General features: G+C 38.6%; 1 protein-coding gene across 1 annotated transcript in view; it reads right to left on the bottom strand.

Annotated features, from left to right (window-relative positions):
• The window catches only part of TENM4 (teneurin transmembrane protein 4), a 1593907-nt gene that overhangs the window by 390859 nt on the left and 1190691 nt on the right, over window positions 1-12357 (bottom strand). Inside the window, exon 12 of the mRNA XM_048933792.1 lies at window positions 5854-5951. The gene's annotated coding sequence lies outside the window, so the exon portion shown is untranslated. The remainder of the gene's footprint in view (window positions 1-5853; window positions 5952-12357) is intronic.

The following is a 12357-nucleotide window of genomic DNA, read 5'->3' as shown; positions in this document are numbered from 1 at the left end:
AAATTGTTTCCATTATGCAGAGATGAACAAACTCACTTGACCCAGATGTCCAGCTCAGGAAAAAAAAAAAAAAAAAAACCAACAACATTTGTGCATCCTCTGGCTTCTCTATACGTAGGCTGATGTTGTCATAGGCATGTGTATTTCTTGCTTCGCTTAGATATGTAATATCTTTGCAAAAGCAATGACAAACTGCTGCTTGTATTTTCAGGACTGAGCTATATTTTCAAGTTGCCAATCTCCATATTTAAAGCTAATCTACTTATCTTTTCCAGAAAGGACACATTAGGTTAATACAATGCTAATAGCAAGTGTTTGGGATAGTGCTTTTAGTGCAGTCAGACTGCCTACTAACAGGTTAAATGCATTGACATGAAGAACTTGCTTCTTCATTTATGATGACAGTTTGAGCATCTACTCCAGGAAAATAAACTACCCTTAATGAGCAAGATTGTGAAAAAGATGACTCCTCTACCTCAAAGGCACGTGCACCTTCCTAGATTCACGATAATTTTTTTCAACTAGAAATACTACGCTGTTATTACAAAACATAGAGAGGAAGAATTCTACCTGTTGAAGTACATTTAAAACTGCTCTCCTTATTTCAGCCTGCCCTTCATGTTAGGCTTAACATGAGTCTTCAGAGGAGCTGAACACAGCTTTGTAGCAGCAGTTCTCAGGGGTGCTTTCCTATACCAGGTGCAGACAGGTCCTTTAACTCACTTTCATTTATTTCACCACACTACTGTTTTCTGGGTTATCCTGTTGCATGAGAGATGGATGCCTCTACTCACCTATCTGTTTGTTTTACCTTATGCTATGCCATGGCTTTTTAATCCCAATGAGAAAGCACATAAAAACCAAATCTACCCAGCGATGGAATTATGGATATTGTCCTACGCAGTTGAAAAAAATAGCACAATAATAAAATGAAAAAGCTCTATATGAAAAAGCTCTGCTTTTTTTTTCCTATGGAAAAAATTCTAACGCAGAATGGTAACCACTTTGCACATCCCATAGCAGATTTCACACCCTCCCCACTCCATTGGTCGACATCTAATTAGATTCTGTACATTAAAGCAGATATCACGGAGAACTGCTCAAGTATTTGAAAGCTTTACCAAAAACTCTATGCGTTGATGTCAGCTAAAGCAAACAAGTGAAAATACACTGGGTTTGTCTCTGCATGTGTAGTTGAGAGTGAGATTTTGATTAGATGCCAGGGGAAAGTTTTTCACAGAGAGGACACTGATGCCCTGGCACTGCTGCCCAGAGAGCTGTGGGTGCCCCATCCCTGGAGGTGCCCAAGGCCAGGCTGGATGGGCCCTGGGCAGCCTGAGCTGGTGGGGAGCAACCAATCCAAGGCAGGGGTTGGTACTGGGTGGGCTCTAAGGTTCCTCCCAATCCAAACCATTCTGTGATTCTATGATGGTTCCCATTGGGACCCGTAGCAAAATTGTTTGCATGCATGGCACTGTTAGATGTCTGTAATGCACGCTGCAGAATCATGGAGAGATATGCATAAGGAAAACCTGAAGGCGGCTTGAAAAAATCCTGAAAGCAGCAAAACCATCCTTAAAGTGTCTGGAGGAATCTGCCTGTTGGTGGAGGTGGGTGGTATGTGTAAATAGTGCAGTGTTGTGCAGGCTGTGGGTTAAGTGTAATGTCATTACTGCTTTCCAAATGGCACGCGGTTTTCAGAAGGAAGATGCTATGATATTATGGTATGTAATTAAACCTACAGGGAGATGAGCAATAAGTATCCTCAGGGGAAGATTTCTCTGCGATACTCCATATTTGCTGTTTCACTGCCATGAAGTTATCTCTTTCTCCAAACAGAGTAACGATGGGATCTTTGTTATGGCATCACTGTTGTGCATCAGTTCTGTGGAGAGTGTGAGATCACATCTCTTGCATGTCACAACAGGCGGAGTGAAATCTGGGCTGAAAATAGCTTTCTGCAGCACAGCAAAAGGCAAACAAAATCTGATATGTCCAAGAAATACAGCTGCAATTCACTTGCAAATCAAAACAGGGAGAAAATGGTTGGCTGACAACATACAAACAGATCTCGGTTTAAACTTCTGATTTCATACTGGTTTCTATACCCACCCATCCATGTACCCCACAGCCAAGTTACTAATTACATCCTTTCTATTGTTTTGCCAGTTCCTCCTTTGGCAAATAATGGGAGGGGAGGGGATTATGGAGACTGATGCACTTGAGATCAAAAACGAGTAAGTGAGTGAATGCACAAATAAATAAATGATGCCTCTAGTATTCATGAAGACAAGTCTATTCCATCCCTCCCCTGGTATTGTGAGCCAAACTTCAGAGGTTACTCAAGAAAAATGATGGTCTGGTGCCTGAGAGAAATAAGTATCAATTAATGCTTAATTAACATTGCATGACAGATTGATTTAAATAAATGGAACCTTTTAATGAATGTCTCTCTGTATTGTGGGTTGAAACAAGATGCTTTGCAGGAGAATGAGTTGCTCCCTGTTATTATATAACATCTTTATGTTTCTTATACCTGGAGGCTTGAAATGCATTACTAGCCCAAAATATTAGCTGCTGCATAAACATAGAGTTGGTAAGGATATATATCTATATATCCTTATCACTATATATCTTGGATTTATAGTGTAAATGAGAAGATACACCATGTGAATCCTATGACAGGTAGATCGAGGCTAAGAAACTAGGAGACTTAAGGAAATTAGAAGAGATGTACACATCCATCAGTTCTTGGTAAGCTAGGAAAAAGGGATTTTTTAATGAATTTTATTCCCACAAAGTGATTCATAAAATAGTTTGCAAACATGCTGAAATGCATATGAGTTGTCTTGTAGGATGACAGGAAAATAGATGGGCACAGGCTGCCATACAATGGTATGAAAGCCAACAACCAATAGCCAGTGATTTCAAGGTGAGAAACGTAAAGCCAGCCATCTAATTCCATCTTTCCTCACCTAAAAGTACTCTGATGTCCAGCAATGAAACCCAGTTGCCATTGAGAGCTGCACTCGAACAGCAATTGGGAATCATCTAGTTTCCAGATCAACGTTGACTGCTCCAACACAAAGATGTTGGCTGAAAAGCACCCTGAGAAGTGTTCTGCCTACCCTGAGGCATTTTATTCTTTTTACCAGACAGTGAAATAATAGTGCCTATTGTTTGTACTGCTTGTACTTATTGCCTGTGTGCATCTCTTCTTGCCAAGTCAGTTCAGCAAGAAGCTGGGAAACCCAGCACAGTGTACCCAGCAAGGAGGGTTGTAGCTCAGCTCCTTGGGGTGCAGATGTAATTGCCACAGTGATGGCATGGGTGATTCAGTTGTACATAACTGGGGAAAAATATTGTGATTCCATAGAAAATAATTGATCTGAGGTCTACTAGAGGCCCTCTGACTTTTTGTCACCAATCAGATCAACTGGCAGAAACAAGGATATTAAGCACCTCAAAGCTGTTGAAAGGATTAGCAAACATCTTTTTTTCTTTTAATATTCTTCTGATTGTGTTGACAATGGTCAGTAGCAATTCGCCTTCAGTAAAAACCCATCTAGATATGCCCTGTGAGTTTGTGAGTTGACCCATCTCTTAGTAAACTGAGCTTGTCATTTTCAGTGACTCCCAGCGTTCTGGGGAGTTCTATTTTAGAGATCTCCTCTCCATTTCCTCACCAAAATCAGTTAGCTGTAGTCAGTCACCTCATTATCCTGTTGCTATTTAACATGAAACTGACTTTGAAAACACCGTTGTTTTATTTCTGAAAAAAAAAAAAAAAAAATCACCTTGTGAAAAAAGACCCACAGTCTTTTATCTTGGAGTGAGATCAGAGCTGTAGACTGAACCCAATCTACAGCCACATTTTAATTCACACCAGCCCTAATAATTCCAATCAATCTAAATCCCAATAAACTATAAATTTCATTTGAGTAGGCTTGGTATGGACAAATATAGGTTGCAGGCTCTGAATTCTCAGCTAATTCATAGTAATTGTTGTTATTATGGAGAGAAACAACCTAATTCCTTATAGAAGAAAGTGGCTCTCCCCAAAGAGCAAATAAAGAATGAAATTCCGGACATAACCCACAGGTAGAGTTAAGTTTTGGGAAGAGTCTCCTATTATTTGATGATTAAATCACTGGTGTGCACTAACCGCTCCCTTTTTATTCTGCAGATGAACATAATTCTGCATCAATTTCCTTGAAATATCTTTCTACATTCAAGATTATAAGTTTTAGAACTTCCTTTTCCATACTTTTCATAGCTTTTCCTTAACAAGATTTTCATTCTCTCCATTCATCACTCATGTAAAGACTTCCCAGGTTGAGGTGAACATCTTTTTTCTTCTGTGTAAGGCAGAAGCCCTGTAGATAGCCCAGACCTTATTGGCAGTGCTAAGTGCTGTTTGTACACCTTCTGCATGAAAAGCTTTTAAAATCTGCATAAAGAAGAGAATATCAAAGGGAAACTTTAAACCCATGTGAAAAATTAAGGCTTCAGGACCTTAATTCCTGTAATTTTCCATCTAGTTTTGGATGCCTAGGGATCTGCTTTTCTTACTTTTCTTCCTTATTTTATCAGCTGCCCAGAACAGAAAACCATTCAGTCTCTTATTTTTGACATTTTGCCCTCGGTTTGTTACCTCAGATCCTTTCCGTGTTATCTTTTCTGTCTTTTTTTTTTTTTTTTTCCTCTGTAATAAATCTACATTATTCCTCCTTCCAACTCTTAATGTTTTGGTTCCTTTCTCTTCTTTTACTACTCTTATCTTTTTGTAACCTTACCCAGAGACATCAAGTCTGTATTAGCACTAGGCAGATGATGATAATAGGGGAAATTTGGGTCCTATGTTGAATGGGGCAGAAGATCTGCTGACAAAGGACATGGGGAAGACTGATGTGCTCAATCTGTTGTTCACCTTGCTCCATACTGGTAGGACTTGCCCTCAGCAATCCAAGGTGCCTGAAACTGGTGGGAAAGTTTGGAGACAGGAAGACATACATATCAGTGGTGAAGGATGATGAGGTTAGGGAACAAAGAAGCTGTGCACAAGTCCATGGAACTCACTAGGACACTCATGAGTGCTGAGAAATCTGGCCGATGTTCTGAGGCCCCACTCATTAGTCTTTGAATAGCTTGAGGCAATTGAGGAAGATTTCTGAAAAGTGGAACTCTCATCTTCAGACAGTGAAAAATGGAAAATTTGGGAAAACAAGACTGGTCAGCATCATCTTGGTCCTTGGGAAAATGTGGGAGCAAATATTCATGGAAATAATATTTAAGCAGTGACATCCTCATCGTAACAAACAAGCTGTCTGCATCCAATCTACCCACACAATGATCTTCCATGAAACGTGCTGAATGTTCAAATGGATGCTTCTGTATTTTCTTTCCTGCTCCTCCCCACAAACATCTATAAAATAACCTTGTTATTCCCTTCCCTTCTCTGCAATGATGCCTAGAAAGCACTGACAAAGGCTAGGCTAATGACACTGTTATCATTGCCTGTCATAGTTACTGGCACTCTTATTGCATCCTTGATTCTCCATCAATCTGTCACTACCTATGTCTTTTTGATTTGTACTTTTATGTAAGCCATTTCATGCAGAGAATATCTATATTCTACAGTGTCCAGCACTGATTTTTACTGCAAATAACTCCTTGAAAGGGACTCACAAGTTTGACAGTAATAAAAATTATCAGTATCAAATAACAGTAGTTCTGCAGAAATTAAATACTTCATGACTCCAATCATGCTTATGAAACAGTACAATGATCATAATTTGATTTTAAACAGCAAAGCATAATTAAAACATCCCAGACATAGGGATTAGTACTCACTTTTTGTGTTTAACTTCTTAGAAATGTCTAGGAATAATCCATCAAATACTTCTTGTAGGATGCAGTTTTAACCTGGACATGTGTTATTCTCAGTCTACCTGTCAAAAGACACAGACAAAAATAAAAACAAAACCATCAGTGCTTTGTTTTGTGATTTTACCTTATTTTCTATGCTGAACGAATTTAAACCAGCTGCTAGGGCACAAAAAAAGTCACCTATACATTCATGATTCCTAGTGTAATGACATGTCATCACTGCAATAGAGTATGATTATTCATTCCATGGAAATACTGTGTGTGTTAAATACAAACTAAAGCTTTCTATATAGTATTTAGAATTAAATGCTTGTCCTTAGCTAACTGTGTAAACATCCATCTCTTTGCCAAGAGAGTAATTTACCAGTTCCTCTATTGCAGTTTAAAGGGTTTCTGAGTAGTATGGTGGTTATTCCTTTCCTGTTGTGTGATTTTACAGTCCTCAAAAGGTGGGATATTTATTTATTTATTTACCCAATCACCCCAAATGTTTCCTTCTGTAAATGTTTTGTCTCTGTTGAGGTGAAATGACTTAGATCTTAGACAAATGCTCATTCCAGCTTCCACTCATATCAGTAAATTCTGTCTTAGCTGAGCTTCTTGTGGTATAGGAGAGCCCCATTTTAAATGTAATGAGCCCTGTGTGACAAACATGTTTTGCCTCAAGAAGGATGTTCACAGAAATCAGCTCCTCTGGAAGCTGGCCCACATTTACAGCACAGCACCAGGGCTCTGCTCTTCTCTTATATCTGTCGTTATTATGATGAATGAGCTGATTAGCTCATTTCCTCTCTCTTAGCTCTTCTCCTTGTGCTGGGTGACACAGTCCCACGGGGACTGAGGTAGTGAGAAAGACTACAGTAGATGGATAGGAGTGGTCTCATTAAGAGCCACATTTGCCAGGGCCGGCATCTTTCCCAGGCTACCCATTTTGATTGATGTGCAACAATTTTACATGCACTCTGCTGTGCAGAGTCTTTTAAAAGTGGCAAAAAAAAAAAAAAAAATCAAAATCAAAAAATCTGAGTAATGTGGAAGCAGGCTGTTATGGAAGTGGGCTTCCATGTTTTTCTCAAAGAAACCTGATTCTGTATACACAGCACAGTCCAAAACTGCACTGACCTTTTAATCTTACCAACTGGAGATGAATTTTGAATCCAAGCTTTCCACTGAAAAGGTGCAAAGGTTGCCTTAAGTACCTGCTCAGTACACTGTCCTTTACTTCATGAACCACATTCTTTGGTTTCCTCCCACTAATTTCTTTTCTTGAACAATCCTCTCTAATGCTGATTGTGTCCTGGTACAGATTGTTCCTCCCAGTATGCATTTTTCAATGCTGCATCTCATTTGGTGATTTCCTGCTTAAGGTTTCCAATCTTCCAATCTTCACTGATTTATGCAATACCTCCCAATTTGGATCACCTGTGATTCTAATTAACACAAACTCTTTTTTTTCTTTTTTTCTTTTTTTTTTTTTTTTCTTTTTTTGGCTAATGAATGAAGACATTTGAAGGCTACTGGACTCAAAATTGCTTGCTGATATTCCCCCACTAGAAAACTCACTCAATGTAACACATTTTCATTTAGTATCTCACTCTGCTAATAGCCCTGCGGATGGTTTTTAATCACCATCACAGGGTCCTGATCTAGGCCAATCTGAATTAATTTTGTGAATATCCTCTCTCACAGACGTTCATTTCAGTGAGCAAGAAAACAAAAGCAAAAGAGGTCATTGCTTACCAAAATGCTTTTCTAAAAGATCTGAAAAAGACGAGGAGGTAAGAATAATTTTTTTCTTCTCCTCTTTCAAGCCTCTGGTACACATGTATTTCCCCCACCAGAATATTGATGCTTCTCACAATTTTAATGTATTGCTTGTCAAGGCAGAGACTACTTTTGCCAGTGAGCCCCAGTACAGGGAGAATAATGAGGATATGGGTCCCTTCCAACTTGAGGTATTCTACTATTCTATTTCTACAGGATAACACATCAAATGCAACCTGAGTGTGAATTAATCTCTTAAAAAAACAGCTGAGATGAAAACCTGGACCAAAGCAGTTTTCTGGATGTTATCCAGAAATGCCTACTGGATTTGAATCCAGATCTGCAAAGTTTAAAACTTTTTCCTACCAGAGGATTGCTCTCCTTTCTCAATAAAAGGGATTCATGAAATGTCTTTGGCATATATGCTACGGATGCTGCTACTTGACTGTTCTTTTCTGTTTCCTAAAAAGTAGAGCCTCACCCTATCCACATGCACAACTTTGCTGTCAATTCTTAATATGACAGTCTTAATAGGGTAATTACATTCCTCCTGGAATTCTGGAATTAAAAAAACACTTTTATGTTACAGACAAAAACGCTAAGAAAGACATCTGTGGCATGATCATACTTCACTTGGGTTGCTTACTTTCTAAAACGTTAGCTAATGATTCTGAATTAGCTCTAAAATATTCCTTTCATTCAAATTCCCACGTTCTAAAAGAACCCACGACACAGTAGTAAAAATTGATGATCCCCCTCTTGTTTCCCACCCTATCTGGGCAACCTGATCTGAATGTGTATGTTTGGTGGCTCTGCTAGGCAGGGGGGTTGGAACTACATGATCCTTGAGGTCCCTTCCAACCCGGGTGATTCTGTGATTCTATGATCTGTGATTCTATCAACAACCAACATTATTAAATAAATTTTTAGAAAAAAGAAAAATTCCATATGTTTCCAAGAGCATCAGAAATTATACAGAAACTGATCTAAGCCAATAAATAATCTGAAGGAGTGCAGAGGAATGTAGAAAATATTAAGAAGAAAATTTGAAAGCATTTTTAGTAGCAAAATGGATAAATATTCATATTTCTTAAAAATTAAGATGCGCTGCTGATTCTATTTTTATGAATATTTTTAGTGCTGAAAGACATATAGTACCAAAAGTTTGTCACAGAGGTTCTCCTCATATTAGGAAGAAATCACACTTTTTTTCCAGTCTAAATTTGTAAATGTGCCCCATTGGAAATAAATTGCTTCTGACCTGTCAAAAATAAGCATATGAACCTAAATCCAACTCCATTGCCAGAACAGTTTATGTTACACACAACTTCATGGAGGTGTAATTAGCAGCACATTGCAATAATTTATTATTGGTTTAAATAGCCTGAAAAACTGGGGAAATGGGAAGCTCTGTGCCAGACATACTATTCTGGTTTACATTAATTTAGTTATTTTACCTTCGGTGCACATTCATCTATCCATACAATGTGAATGCACCGTTGAGAAGGATGCTGAATATTGAACATTTGGCTGAATATGAAATATGAACTCTGAGGCAGAGTTGCAATAATACTTCCATTTGCATTATTATGATTAACATTCTTCTGAATAGGAAGCATCCAGCAATATTAATTACAGAAATAGTGAGATTCCAATTGTCATAAATCACCACGCAGGGTACAGCAAGCTCTCCAAAAACCTTGTAGAATAACTCTTTTTCTGTTTTTTTTTGGAGTTAATTTCAACCTCTTTTTCACCAGGCTTTCCCACTTGTGTCTGCAGACAAGATAGTAATTATGCTTTTCTCTTGATTAACACATTCTTTTCAATAAGGTCCCAAACAGCTTTCACATGAAAGGCTGAATCCAACTGAGCATAGTTTTTCTCATTAAAGACTCAGCGTTCACCCATATTTAATTTATCACACAGATACATCCTGTCTCATAGGAGAAAGGGTGGCCTTGAAGCTAATGCTCTCGATTTGATCAGAAGTTTATTTCCACAACAGCTGAAATGAATGCCTTTTCAGATATGATGGTTATTGAGTTCATTTAATACATTAACATTGCTGAAAAAATTGTTATACTGTTTCTCTACTAAAGCACAGATCCAACTGATTGATTTAGTACTGAAAGGTTTATTTTGCCTTAAGTACATAAGAACATACATCACTACAGACAAACCCAGGAAAGTTATTCTTTCTTGAAAAAATATTAGCCATAAACCTCTACAAACATATCAAACTTTTATTTCTATCTTTGTATCCAGTCAGCATTTCGTTCTTTATTACCATTTCTTCCCTTAATATTCTTAGCAAAATTGGCAAAATTCATTAATTCATCAAAGTGAACAGCCCTGTCGTTTGGTGCATCAGGTTTCATTTGTAACAGGCATACAAAGCAATGATTTCTTTTGATGTATTACATTGAATTCTACAGACTATCCAAAAATAAAAATTCCTTCATAATCAGTGTTATGAAAACAAAGCATCCACATCACTGACCACACACAAGGAGAGAACAATTTCTTGCCACCTGGGCCCTGGTTGTATTGTTTTGAGATTTGTTTGCTTGGTTGTTTTTTTTTTTCAGATATGTTATTTCCAAATGTATCATTTATTCAGACAACAGCTAAGAGGTCTATCTGCTGTTCAGCTCTGGAAGCAGCAGTATTCCTCCCAGCTAGCCTGCTGCTTTGGTCCATTACATGTTAACTCACAGCAGGTGAGATGCCCCTGAATTACTCTGGTCCCAATTGAATTCCTACAGAAACTGCATCTGCTTTGCAAGAAAGCAATCCCTGGGGGATGGCAGTAATTAGTGCTGTCCTCAACAGCACAATAAATGTCATAGGTAGCCATGCTGCTGCCATGGTGCTGATAGAAGGAGATCATGAATATCCTTGCTCAGAGAAGCTGTAGGTGTCCCATCCCTGGAGGTGCCCAAGGCCAGGTTGGATGGGGCCCTGGGCAGCCTCAGCTGGTGGGTGGCAGCCAGCCTATAGCAGGGTTCGGAACAAGATGGGCATTAATGTTTTTTTCCTAAGCCATTCTATTGTTCTATTATTCTATGATCAGTCCCTTCTCTGATGCTCTTGAGTTGGTCCTAGAGAATTCCAAAAAACACTCAGAGTTATACTTCTGATTATCTCAACTCTGAATAATGCTTTTAGGAGACATTTACTATCACGCACACGTTTAATTTTCCCTGAAGTCAGCAGAGCTTCAATATTCTTCTACAGTCAAGTGTTCCCTCCTTGACTGAATGTGGACAAACTGATGAATTGGAGGCACTCATGACCAGGATTAAATAAATATATACATACATAAACTGGCCACTGCTGTCTCTGTGCTGCGTTTTTCTCCATCTCTTTTTCCACTATCATGCCGAGCTCTAAATGATTACTGTCTAACATGGCAACTAAGTGGAGTGAGGCAGGAAGCAGAGACAACGTGCGTAGAAATGAGCTGAAAATCATCCTCCCAAAGGAAGCCCAGTGCACAGGACAACCTCTCATTATTTTGAGCCCCTACAGAGAATGGAAAGACATATCTGATGTATTCGGAGATCATACACACGTTCCAAAAGGCATCAAATAAAAGCAGAAGGGAGTTTCATTGGGTTCAGCAAAGTCAAAGGATGTCTTTAAGTCAGCATATCCCTTTATGATGATTGAAGCCCAACCACCACTTCAAACATACCCAGACCTGCACATCCTCTCTTTTCACACCAGACCAACATCCTGTGTAGACATATTTCTGACTTTGGCCTAATGTTTCATTTCCACTGACATTACACTGACAGCTCATCACTGGCAAAACATATTATTATTATGAATTTCATCCACACAGTAAGTCCTTGCCTAAAAATACATGGAGAAGGCAGTGCTCAGAAATTTAACAAGAGATCTTTTTTTCTCATCACCAGACCATACTAGGTGATGAGATTTGCCTGGAGAGGCGACCATTCCCATACACAGACTTATCTGGCAATGAATTAAGAGTTGTGATCCATCCCTCTTCTAGATGAAAGGAAACAAGAGACAGGATGGAGAGTGCAGGCTGAGCCATCCTGGAGGAGAAACTGCAGACGCAGTTAAGCCTAGAGAACTGTTCTTTAGCAATGCATCTCTTCTTTTTAGCCCACACATCAAGCCAATTTTGAACCCCTTCGTTCAGGACAGCTCTCAGTGAGTGTTTTGCACATCCCATTCTGTTTCAATCATGTTGTAGAGGCCATTTCACAGCATTTTATCTCTGCTGTTATTATTATTATTATTTTAAGAAGACTGAATTTTTTTTTTAAGCAGTTGGAGGACTGCATTTATAGAGCAGGTTGGAAAAGGCTACACAGAGAAGGCTTCTCAGAATTAAGATAATTTTCTCAGTGTGTAATAATTTAAAATGAAAAATTGGATTTCTGCAAAATGGTAGCAGAAGCAAAGGATGTGGAACGTGTCCTGTTGAGTTTCTTCAGAATTACTTTTTAATGTTCATCAAAGAATTGCTGTCTTGTGCCCTTTGTGTACCAACCTCTTCTTCCTTATTTGTTACAGGACAGTAAGATATGCTCTGTGCAAAATGTTGGCTTTCATATTCCACTTTAATCATACTGTTTTTTAATCCTCGTTTGTTTTTACTTGCTTTAGTAGTCACAGATTTATCTTTAGCCATCTACACATGTATTTGAAGGAACTATGAATCTT

Source organism: Lagopus muta, chromosome 1 (assembly GCF_023343835.1).
Source record: "Lagopus muta isolate bLagMut1 chromosome 1, bLagMut1 primary, whole genome shotgun sequence".
NCBI classification, from domain to species: domain Eukaryota; kingdom Metazoa; phylum Chordata; class Aves; order Galliformes; family Phasianidae; genus Lagopus; species Lagopus muta.
Note: the sequence above shows the minus strand (reverse complement) of the source record. Positions and strands in the feature narration are given on the sequence as shown.